This window comes from Propithecus coquereli, unplaced genomic scaffold (genome assembly GCF_000956105.1).
Source record: "Propithecus coquereli isolate 6110/MARCELLA unplaced genomic scaffold, Pcoq_1.0 Scaffold10, whole genome shotgun sequence".
Taxonomy (NCBI): domain Eukaryota; kingdom Metazoa; phylum Chordata; class Mammalia; order Primates; family Indriidae; genus Propithecus; species Propithecus coquereli.
Window position 1 is genome coordinate 8,057,652 of NW_012133858.1, and position 10,789 is coordinate 8,068,440.

A 10,789-nucleotide genomic window follows, 5' to 3' on the forward strand; every position below is an offset into this window, starting at 1 on the left:
AAAGCAGAAACTTCCCTTGGACGCTCTACAGGGGTATGAAAAAGGCCATTTCAGTAAGGTTCCACATTCAGTAGCATTAGTAGCAGGCCCTGTTAGATTTTGTCCTGATTATAACCCCACTTTTCCACACTGCCCCCACCTGGTGCGTGGGATGTGTCTCAGATTGCCTTGAAACCTCTGCCTCGTCCTTCTGGGCAAGCCCAAACAGCTGATGCCCAGGAGACCAGACTCTCCTGATTTCCTCTCTCCATCTACAAAACCCTTTCCCTGGGATCCTGCTGTTTCCCAATTAGACAAATGAATCTAGCTGTGGCTGGTACATTTATGGCTTCTCTAGAGTTCATGTGTCAGCCCTGTATCTATCAGTGTCCTTAGTTTCTTGCAACTGAAGATGCTTCTGTCTGATTTAAGCAGCATGAGAATTTAGTAAAAGGCTATTGGCAAGCTCTAGACTCTCTGGGAAGGCTGAAGAACAGGCTTAGAAAATGGGAAGCCCAGCTTGAGCAAGAGTGAGACCCCCTCTCTACTAAAAATAGAAAAAAATTAGCTAGGCACTAAAAATAGAAAAAATTAGCCAGGCACGGTGGCACTCACCTGTAGTGCCAGCTACTCAGGAGGCTGAGGCAGGAGGATCGCTTGAGCCTAGGAGTTTGAGGCTGCTATGAGCTAGGCTGACGCCACGGCACTCTAGCCTGGGCAACAGAGCAAGACTCTGTCTCAAGACAGAGGAAAGAAAAAGGAAAAAAAAAAAAAGAGAGAAAATGGGCAGGAACAGGGGATACTGTACAGCAGTTGGGACCACAGCCCAAACCACACCATGAACAATTGCGAGAACATGGAAGCAGCCACCCCTGAATACGGGACACCATGCTCTGCACTGCTGCCACTGCCACAGTGTCACTGCCACTGCTGCCACCACCACTGAAGTAAACACTTTCCCAAGTCTGCCACTGGCTCCTGATGCACAGTCTGGAGCAAGTGCGTGGCTGGTTGACCTTAGGTCCTGTGTCCGGTCCTGGCCACAAGAAGGACTGGGAAAGCTGTGCCTTTTGGTGAGGTGTCTGTGGCAGAAGACGGGCTCTGCTTCCTGCAAATACTCGTAAGGCGCAGAGTTCTCAAAACATAGGAAGGGAGGTGAGACGCTGAGCAGACAAGAAGAATGTCAAGCAAGTACCATACCCTTTTAGACAGCATGCACATTTTAGCAGACGACTTCTGGAAGCAAATTCTTAGCATAAAGGAATGACTTGAATGATGGCAACTCCAGATAGAACCTCGGGGCAGCAGGGGAGACGGTTTGGGATCCGGCATGCCTTTTGAAGCCCCTCTAGTTACAGCTGACCACCCATTCTTCCTGTTCTTAGGGCCCGGCCTGGCAGGAGGGCAAACTGAGAAGTTAGGACGGAGCCCTAGCCCTGCCTGTGGCAGCGACTTCAGAAGACTGCGGACTTCCTTACCAGTTTGTGCCAGTGCTAGGATCCAAAGGTGATTTCCTAGGTTTTTTTACAGTATGGTGGGAGTTTAGATAGGACAGGTAGCTTTCTGCCTCCAGTCCTGAGCTACGGATTCTCCAGCAAATTCTGTACTCTTACCCTACTTCCCCCTACCTCTCCCTGCAGGTCCACTCTAATGTCCACTCAAAGAGTACTAGAGAAGGAAGGACCCACGGAGCCTGTTACCAGAGTTCCCTGGGGGGACCAGAAGTGTTGTCTGCCTAAGATCTCCCATACAGCCCGACTGAGCTCCAAGTGGTTCTCCCTCAGTGGGTGGGAAGTGGGGGGCCACCCTCAATTACCACGTGCCAGCATATTCAGACAGGAGAATATTCAGAATCACAGATAAATAATGTCAGAGACTAGTCTGTGAACATGAGTTAACAGTAATTCAGATTTTGAAAATCCAGTCATAAAACAAAAGTGTAAGGTTTTTCTAGAGGAATATAAGTTACGAGTCAACTGATTTTTTTTTAAAGGACCCCAGTTGCAAGTAATTGCACAAACTAATTCTTGGTTCGTATCTCTGGTCTCCTTTGGTCCTCTCTGATGCATGCATGGCCCACTCTTATTTATATGCCAGACAACTTCCATTTGCCCTCCAAATCCACTTTTCCGCCCTGCCCCAGGAGGCAGACCTCAGTGGGCTCCCTTGCCCGTTGGCTTCTGGTTGTATTTGGCTGAGAAGGAGCCTTGGCAAGTTAGAAAGGAGGAGGAGAGTGAGGTCAGAGTATTTATTCTCTTGACTCCTCCCTGTGGCTCAAACTGGCGACACCTATTAACCAAAGGTCATGCTCCTTTCAAGGTGGCCCTTTGTACACAAATCTTGGGGTTCTAGGAATCTTGCCTTGGGGTTCTAGAAACTATTCACACCACAGGTCCCTCCTCTCTGAGCCTGGGATGGGTAACAGCTCTGCCTCACCAGCCCCTTGTGCTGTCCTGTGGTTTGTCTTTCCCTCCCCACCCCTTCATAAAAAGTCCCTTTGTACAATCTCCTTGAGTTGTCCTTGTTTAATGTGCCGTCTGGTTCCTGTTGGGACCCTGAGTGATGCAGCTGGTTATTCATGTAGTAATACTTGTATCAGGGAGCCACAGGATGCTGGGTGCAGCCAGGGGTAGGGAAGCACATGCCCCAAAGGTGGCATCCCTCTGACTCACTGTGGGTGGCCGTGAGGGAGGTGGTGGACGTGAGGAAGATGGCATACCTCACTGTGTTACTAATGTCGTCATATTTTACCCAAATTAGAGTGGGAGAAGTTTCCAGCCCTGGAGACCTTCTTTAAAAGAATGTAGGTGTTGTGATGGCCAACACAAACGATAACAGCAGGAGGAAAAAAGTGTTATAAAAATATATTCCTCACTAACCAGTCATCTTCTACTCTATCTTCATCAATAATTACCAAGCACTTATTTTGTGCTAAGTGCTTTATATGGATAATTTCACTTAATCTCAGGGAAACCCCTAGACTGAAAGCAGTTTAGATTTGCCCAGGGTCACATAGAACTGCCGTGAAGATGTGAGCATTTTGCTACGGAAGAAAAAGCAGCCCAGCAAATTGACATCTTATCAAGTCTATCAAACTGTCAGCTGATGGGTGGTTAGTGGTTGCTGAACGGCACATATTTTCTGATTAAATGGCAAACCTGGAGAAGGGTCATACAGGGCAAAGGTAAGGAAGCCCAGAGTGGTTGAAGGTCACTCACTTCAAATGAAGCTGTTCGGCAGGCAGCAGCATCGTTGGGGGGTAATTTATTAATACAGCCGAGGAATCTCACTCAATTCCTTCCTCCTTCAGCTGTGCAGCATCCTCATGCTGAACGATCAGGACCAAAGGCTGACGTAAGAGGACTCTGGTTTTTGTTATAATTTTGAAGGGTCACTGTGGGCATGGGCACTGATTAGGGAAACCATCTTGCCAGGGAGAAGATTGTTTCTGGAATAGTCACCTGAACCAAGATTTTCAAATGTAGAACCCAACTTTAGTAGGTGCAGTTTCTCAGAGAAGAAAGATTAGGTTAAATACTAGTAGACAAAGAACTTACTCAGAGACTAGAGTTGTTAAAACACTGACCCATTCACTCCAGGACCTCTGAGCACTCAGACAGTTCTTGGTTCTTAGCATTACCAAGGATGGTGGATATCAGATGAGGGCTGGCTAACCCCAGGAAAGGCTTGAGGAGAATTGCAGTGCACAGGTCTTGACACCCCAGATGGGATCTCTCTTAAATCATACTTTTCAGGGCTCTTTAAATACAGTTTTCTGGCTGAGTGTGGTGGCTCACGCCTGTAATCCTAGCATGGGAGGGCAAGGCGGGAGGATTGCTTGAGCTCAGGAGTTTGAGACCAGCCTGAGCAAGAGCAAGACCCTGTCTCTACAAAAAATGGAAAAAGTTAGCTGGGCGTGGTGGTGCGAGCCTGTAGTCCCAGCTACTCAGGAGGCTGAGGCCGGAGGATCACTTGAGCCCAGGAGCTGGAGGTTGCAGAGAGCTATGATAACACCACTGTACTCTAGCAGGGGCAACAGAGCAAGACTCTGTTTCAAAAATAAATAAAATGGAAAAAATAAAAAAATAAAAACAGTCTTCTTTAGTGATTGCTCCCAAGAGCCACCATGTCTTTCACTCACCCTAGACATGGCTTTTAATTGTCCCATCTTCATGCCAGTGCAATGACCATCCTCAGCAGCTTTTTGGCTGCTCTTGGTCCACGGTCATTCTTCAGGCACTCAGTCCTGCACTCCCACCACCTCCAGACCCCTCCATATGTAAATATGAAAACTAGATTCCAAACTTCCATCATATCTAAAACTCTTATCCCTGGACACAATGAGTTTGTAACCAATAATAAACAAATAACCCTTTGCTTATTTCAGACGTGTTTATCTTATAAAGGGCAACATAATAAACCATTTTACATATAAGAACATGCAGATTCTGACACTAAAGGAGTCTGTGTCCCAGTGATTGACCCTTAGCAACTTTACACAACAGTATCTTGCTGAGACTGAGGGAAGTTTCTTGCATCGTCTCAAAATCTTAAGAGAGGTAGACGATGTTAGCAGGTCACAGTTCGAAAACAGTCTTTCCCACAGATCTCCAAAAATCTTTGTCTAAGAGGAGGGTGTGGGGAAGGTACATGGCCAAACCAAATTCCAGTGGAGAGAGAGTGGGCGTGAACACTGGAGTGGCCCGAACGGTGCAGCCCCACTGCACCCCAGGCTCCATGGGGGAAGTGGGGCCAGCATAGGGAGGGCATGGGCAGCGATGAGGACGGGGAGGGGTCATGCTTTCTAGAGGGTGGGTGTCTCTTTTCCGGCTACTGTTTTCAATGTGGTGAGCACATCCCTTCAGCTTCATGCCTGGAGAGGAAGCCCAGAGCTTCCTGTTATCTTACCAGTGCTGCAAAATACAAGTTAGAAATAAAGAAAAAAGAGGAAAAGGGAAAAAAATGGGAAGTTCTCCTGGCTAGCTCAGGAATGCCAGCCTTTAGGAGGAAACAGCTCATTTTTTCCCAGAGACATAGAGAAAGAGGCACATCCCAGATGTTGGTTATTTCTCAAATCAATTAGATCCAGACAATAATGTCTCTATATAAAAAAGACATTTTGAAAAACAACAAAGTTAAAGAGTCTAAAAGGAAGAATAAGGAGCTATGTACACTGCCAAAGAAATACACCTATGCTCTGCTTAATGCCCTTAAAATCTTTCCATTCTGTGAGTTTCTGCCCTGAAAGTTTTGCAGGGTTCGAATCATTTTAATATCAGATTTTGTTTTATTGTTTTGCTGCTATACAGTACTTTGTGAGATTTAGTGGAAAGAACTTCTTGGCTTCCAGGGTGGAGTATGCAGGTGGTGCTGACAGGTCACTATGTATTTGCATATTTATTTATATCACCATAATCAATGAATTTATTATTAGTACGACCATACGGCCTGCCATTCACCAAAATATAGCCTCTCATTGCCTTGTTTTTCACTGACAAACTTTTTTCTTCTGTTCTTCAAAAAGCCAGTATTCATTAAAATTTTGTTTGGCCATGTGTGTTCGCCATGCCCTCATCTTAGATAATGTCTTTGGGAGATCTATGGGGAGGACTGTTTTCAAACTGCCACCTGCTAACACCATTTCTTCTAAAATATTGAGATTATGCAAGAAACTTCTTGTCTTAAATTGTCAAGCCAACCCTGACTTTCTTGAACTAGAGTTCTTAAACAATATCATCTTCCTCTATCTCCTGGGTTTCACTTCATAGAACATCCTTCCTCTGAAAGAGAGATAACAACAACAAAAATTCCACTTTGATATAATGGTTGATTAGAAAAAGAAACTCCCTCCAATTTTCTGACTTTTCAAAAAATGTCATGCTTTTCTTTTGAAATGCTTCCCCAATTCCATTTCCTACAATTTTCCTAACAGGCAACTACTGACTGCCCCATAGGTGGGGACAAAAGCAAAGAGGCTCAGGCACCTTTGTTGCTATGGTAACCTTAGGTTGGTTTGTTTTTTAATTACATCCAGCTTTGTTTCTATAGATAATGTTTTCCTGCTCTTCTTTGCCATAAGTTCCAAGCACGTTTTCATGTTTCTTTTTTTTTTTTTTTTTGAGACAGAGTCTCACTCTTTTGCCCGGGCTAGAGTGAGTGCCGTGGCGTCAGCCTAGCTCACAGCAACCTCAAACTCCTGGGCTCAGGCGATCCTCCTGCCTCAGCCTCCCAAGTAGCTGGGACTACAGGCATGCACCACCATGCCCGGCTATTTTTTCTAGATATTTTTAGTTGTCCAATTAATTTCTTTCTATTTTTAGTAGAGACGGGGTCTCGCTCTTGCTCAGGCTGGTTTCGAACTCCTGAGCTCAAACAATCCGCCCGCCTCGGCCTCCCAGAGAGCTAGGATTACAGGCGTGAGCCACTGCGCCCGGCCTTCATGTTTCTTTTTATGAAAGATTCTCAAATATTCCGCAATATGTATCAGATCCCAGAGGAATGACCTTACATTTGTGTCCAATAACAACCTGAAGTGCAGGAAGTCACAGAGGGAGCGGCTTGGCCCCGTCAGCTGGCACTCCTTGGTAGTGGGAAACATTGTGACACAGATTTGAATTAAATTTTCTTTTTTCCTTCTCACTATTGGAAAAATAAAACCTGTCACTAGTTGCAAAAATGCTTATAAATTCTAGTATGACATTAATCAGCTCACATACAATGCAAATGTTCATTAAGAAAGAGAGACTACACAAATAAATCCGAGGAGTTGAAAATGATCATGATATAACAACAGATTTAACATTGTGTGGATTGGGTGGAAATGAAAACATAACGTAAACCCTTACCTAATTTCCAGTTTCACATGAATTTCAATGGTGTTTGGATATGTATATAAGGACAAATGGAAGAAGAAATCACACATTAAAAAAAAGGGTCCAAACATGTCCCATCATTTTTTAAATAAAAGCTTAGTAATACAGTGGAAATTCAAAATATAGAAAAGTATGAAATAGTTCAGTAGATATATTGTCAATAGGGCATATTATGTAATAGAAAAAAAGGAAAAATATTTGTTTGTAAAGGCAGTTGCATTTAGAAACGAAAGAACTGTTTGCACAAAGGATGTGTTCACAAACAAGAGATGGGCATTTACAAATTCAGTGTCTGAAATACAATACTGTATGTGAAAGGAAAGAAAGTACAAAGTCTTTTTAAAATGTGCTTTATTTACTTTTTACCGCTGGTGCTTTTACTGTGGTTCCCATGGAGGGTGCAGTTCTGCAGCTATTCAACTTCCCATGGGTTTTTGGGTCTCCTGTTCCCTCCTTCCCAGCCCTGCCCCAGCACCCGGGAGGCAGAACATCATTGTTCACACTTTTGAAGTTTATTCAGACCGACAGTGAACCCTTTTAACAACTTGACTTTTTTTTCCTTCTGCATGCTATTAACTTGAGTACTCCCTACTTTTTGGCATTTAAAACCTTGTAAATAGGTACAATTTGTTTCTCAGGCTTCAAAGGAAGAAAAGAGATAATATTAACACTTCTCTGAGAAGCTCAGCCTCTGGTGCCTGGCATTGAATCCGACTGGCTCACCACTGAACTTACCATCTTCACTCTTCCTGATTTATTTAATCTTCCCCCCCACCCCAATTTGCATCCGTTAACTACCCTTTTATTTCACTTTCAGGTGCTCTTCTCTGGTATACTTTTGTGAGTTCATGACCATATTTTATTTCTTTTAGGGGAGCTTAGTTTTCCAGTGTTGATTTCTTTGCTCATGAATGTCTCTGTAGCCCTTGCAAAATGTTTTTGCATTTACTGTTTACTTTTGTAGTTTGTTTGTTGTTTCAATCACTGTATCACGTAGGGAGCTGTATTCCTGTTGCACGGTCACGAAGATGGTGACTGCCATGGCTTGTTTGTGAAGACTCAAGTGGTGCCTGGACTTTGATGTTGTGAGGTTTGTTCTTTCTCAGAGCACAATTTAATTTGGAGTTGCTAGCTGAAACTACCAGGTTGTCATATTACTCGGTTTTAATATTATATTCTAGATCCTGCTTAATTTCTGGTGGTGGCTGACAGCGCTCATCACTGTTTTGGAGACGATTGAGTATAGCCTCTTTTGGGGACTTGTACCAAGTGAAGGAGTGTTGCTGGTTAAACGGTCCCAATCCTCTGCGTCATCGATGGCTAACAATTTCTATCTTTTAATGAAACATATTGTTTTTCCTAATCGCAAGCAGCCCTTTTCTTGACATATGATTTTTAAAAAATCAACCATTTGGTGATAAGTTTTTCCACTGTCATTTCCTGATTGGGGCTTATTTCAAGCCCAAAAGCACACAGAAATCTTACTCCTTGTTCCACGCCCCTCAGTGTGCTGCAGCGAGGGAATGGTAGAAAGGGAGGACAGTCTTGGGTCTGGCTTTTGGATCCACTCTGAGTCGACGCAAGGTAGAGGAGCAACACCAGTATAGCAGAAAGAGCCTTTGGGAGTTATGGCTGAGGTTATAGCCCCAAACTGGCTTCTAACTAGATGTGTACTCTTCAGCCAGGCATTTCCCTCCTGGACTTCTCCTTCCCCACCTACAAAATAAAGAGGTTGAACTAGATAATTTCTACAAATATTATAAATATTTATAAATCAAATATCTATTATAAATAAAATTAGAAAGAGTGGGAGGAGTCAACTTAGTTAAGAAATGGAGCAATGCAGAAGTGTTTGGTTTGCGATGGCCCAAAGATGATCACAAAGCAGTCTTTCCTTCCCAGCCACTTTTATCTTATTGTGTATAACTGTGAGCTTCTAGATCTGCGAGAACACATACGTGGATTTTTTTGTTTCTTGTCTGTGAGGGTTTTAGATAACTCATATCCAAAACGTCCAGTAACCCTCTCAGACTGATATGTCTCAGCTCTACCTTTCTCAGCCAGATTGTAGGAACTGCTTGTGGAATACTGACCAGGAATCTCCCTCTTAATGCCCCCAGAATAGGTTGGAATCCCCCCAAACCAGTTGAGAGCTACTGAGGCGGACATGGCAAGAGGAAGGTTAGAAATGACTGAGCATGGCAGAGGGTACTCTGCTGGAGAACTGCCCACAGGTTTCTTGGTATCAGTCAACTAGAGCTTTAAAGAAACAGCTTCATCGCCCCACCCCACCCCAACCTGAAATCTGATGTCCTAACCAGGGAATTGCAAGTCAGTGTCTTTCCTATGCTTTCGACATCATAAGCATTTTAGCTCTGTTAACTTTTAGGAATATGCATTTATTTGCTTGGGGCTCATTTCCAGTCCAAATGCACAGAAATCTTACTCCTGTTCCATGCCCCTCTGTGCTCTACAGTGAGGGAATGGGCACAGATCCCTAAGACATTTATTCATTCAGCAAATATTCATTGAGCTCCTTCTCTGTGCCAGGTACTAGTCAGCTCTGGGGATACATGCAAAGCTATTTTTTTTCCTCATTGGTTGTCACTTATAAATTACTTTTTGTACGTCCATCTCCCAGTCTCTCTATTGTTCTTGACTCTCCTCAGTATCCTTGAGAGCTGAGTACTGAACTACTCTGGTTAGTACTGGGCCGAGGCACTCCGTGCTATATTTGGGCAATGACAACCAGGGTGTGTAATATAAGCTCTTTTCTGTGTCTTCAGTTTTCATAATTTAATGTGCTCCCGAAAAAGGAATCAGTTTCTGTTCCTGTGTTAACCACACATTTGCCACATAATACAACACAATAGTCCCTTTCTATTCTTGGTTCCAAAGCTGGGTGACACAGAACATCAATTTGCAAAAGATCCAATTATCCAACAGACATATTAGTCCAGATTCTGATCTCAGAATCTCAAAGAAAGTGGAAATCAAGTGATATTAAGTAATATTGGCTTAGCCCTGATGCCAGTCAACTGTCCCTTTACTTTCAGATCTGTTCTTCACCCTTCCCTGCTTTGCTCTGGATCCATCCATATCCATATAAATAAATGATTGAATAAATAAATAAAAGGGGAAAAAGAGACAAATCTTCCTTGCAGAAGAATGTAGATTCTCCTCACCATAGGAGGTGAAGCTTAACTTCCTCCCACTCTCTCGCCCGACTTAGTGACTCACTTCCAAACAATAAAATATAGAATGAAAAATAGTAATATTACAGTAAAGCAACTTGGCAGATACCACTTTAATTAAGCTATCAAGGTTAATATAACCAGTGATATCATGTGAATATCATATACCCCTTGATATGATGTGATGAGATGGGCACATCATCTCTGTGGTATTCCTTCGAAAAACCCATAACGCTAGTCAAATCACAAGACAAACCCAATCTGAAGTACATTCTACAAAGTATCTGATCAGTACTCCTCAAAACTGTCAAGATCATGAAAAATAAGGAAAGAAGGAAAGACTGAAAAATGAATAACTAAACACAATGTAGTATTCTGGATTGGCTTCTAGAATAGAAAAAGATCATTAATGAAAATATCTGGTGAAATATGAGTAAAGTCTGGAGTTTAATTAGTAGTAACATATCAGTGTTGGTTTCCTAGTTTTGACAAATGTATTAGGGGAAACCAATTGGGTGAAAGGTATGTGGGAACTTTCTATACTACTTTCACAACTTTTCTATAACTCTAAAATTATTCCAAAATAAAATGGCTATTAAAAAAATTTCTAGCAACATTATCAAGAGGAAAAAATATGAATTACCAATATTAGGAATAAAAACGAGACTATTGCTACATATCCTACAACATTAAAAAGACAGTAAAATGTTATAACTAGGCCGGGCGCGGTGGCTCACGCCTGTA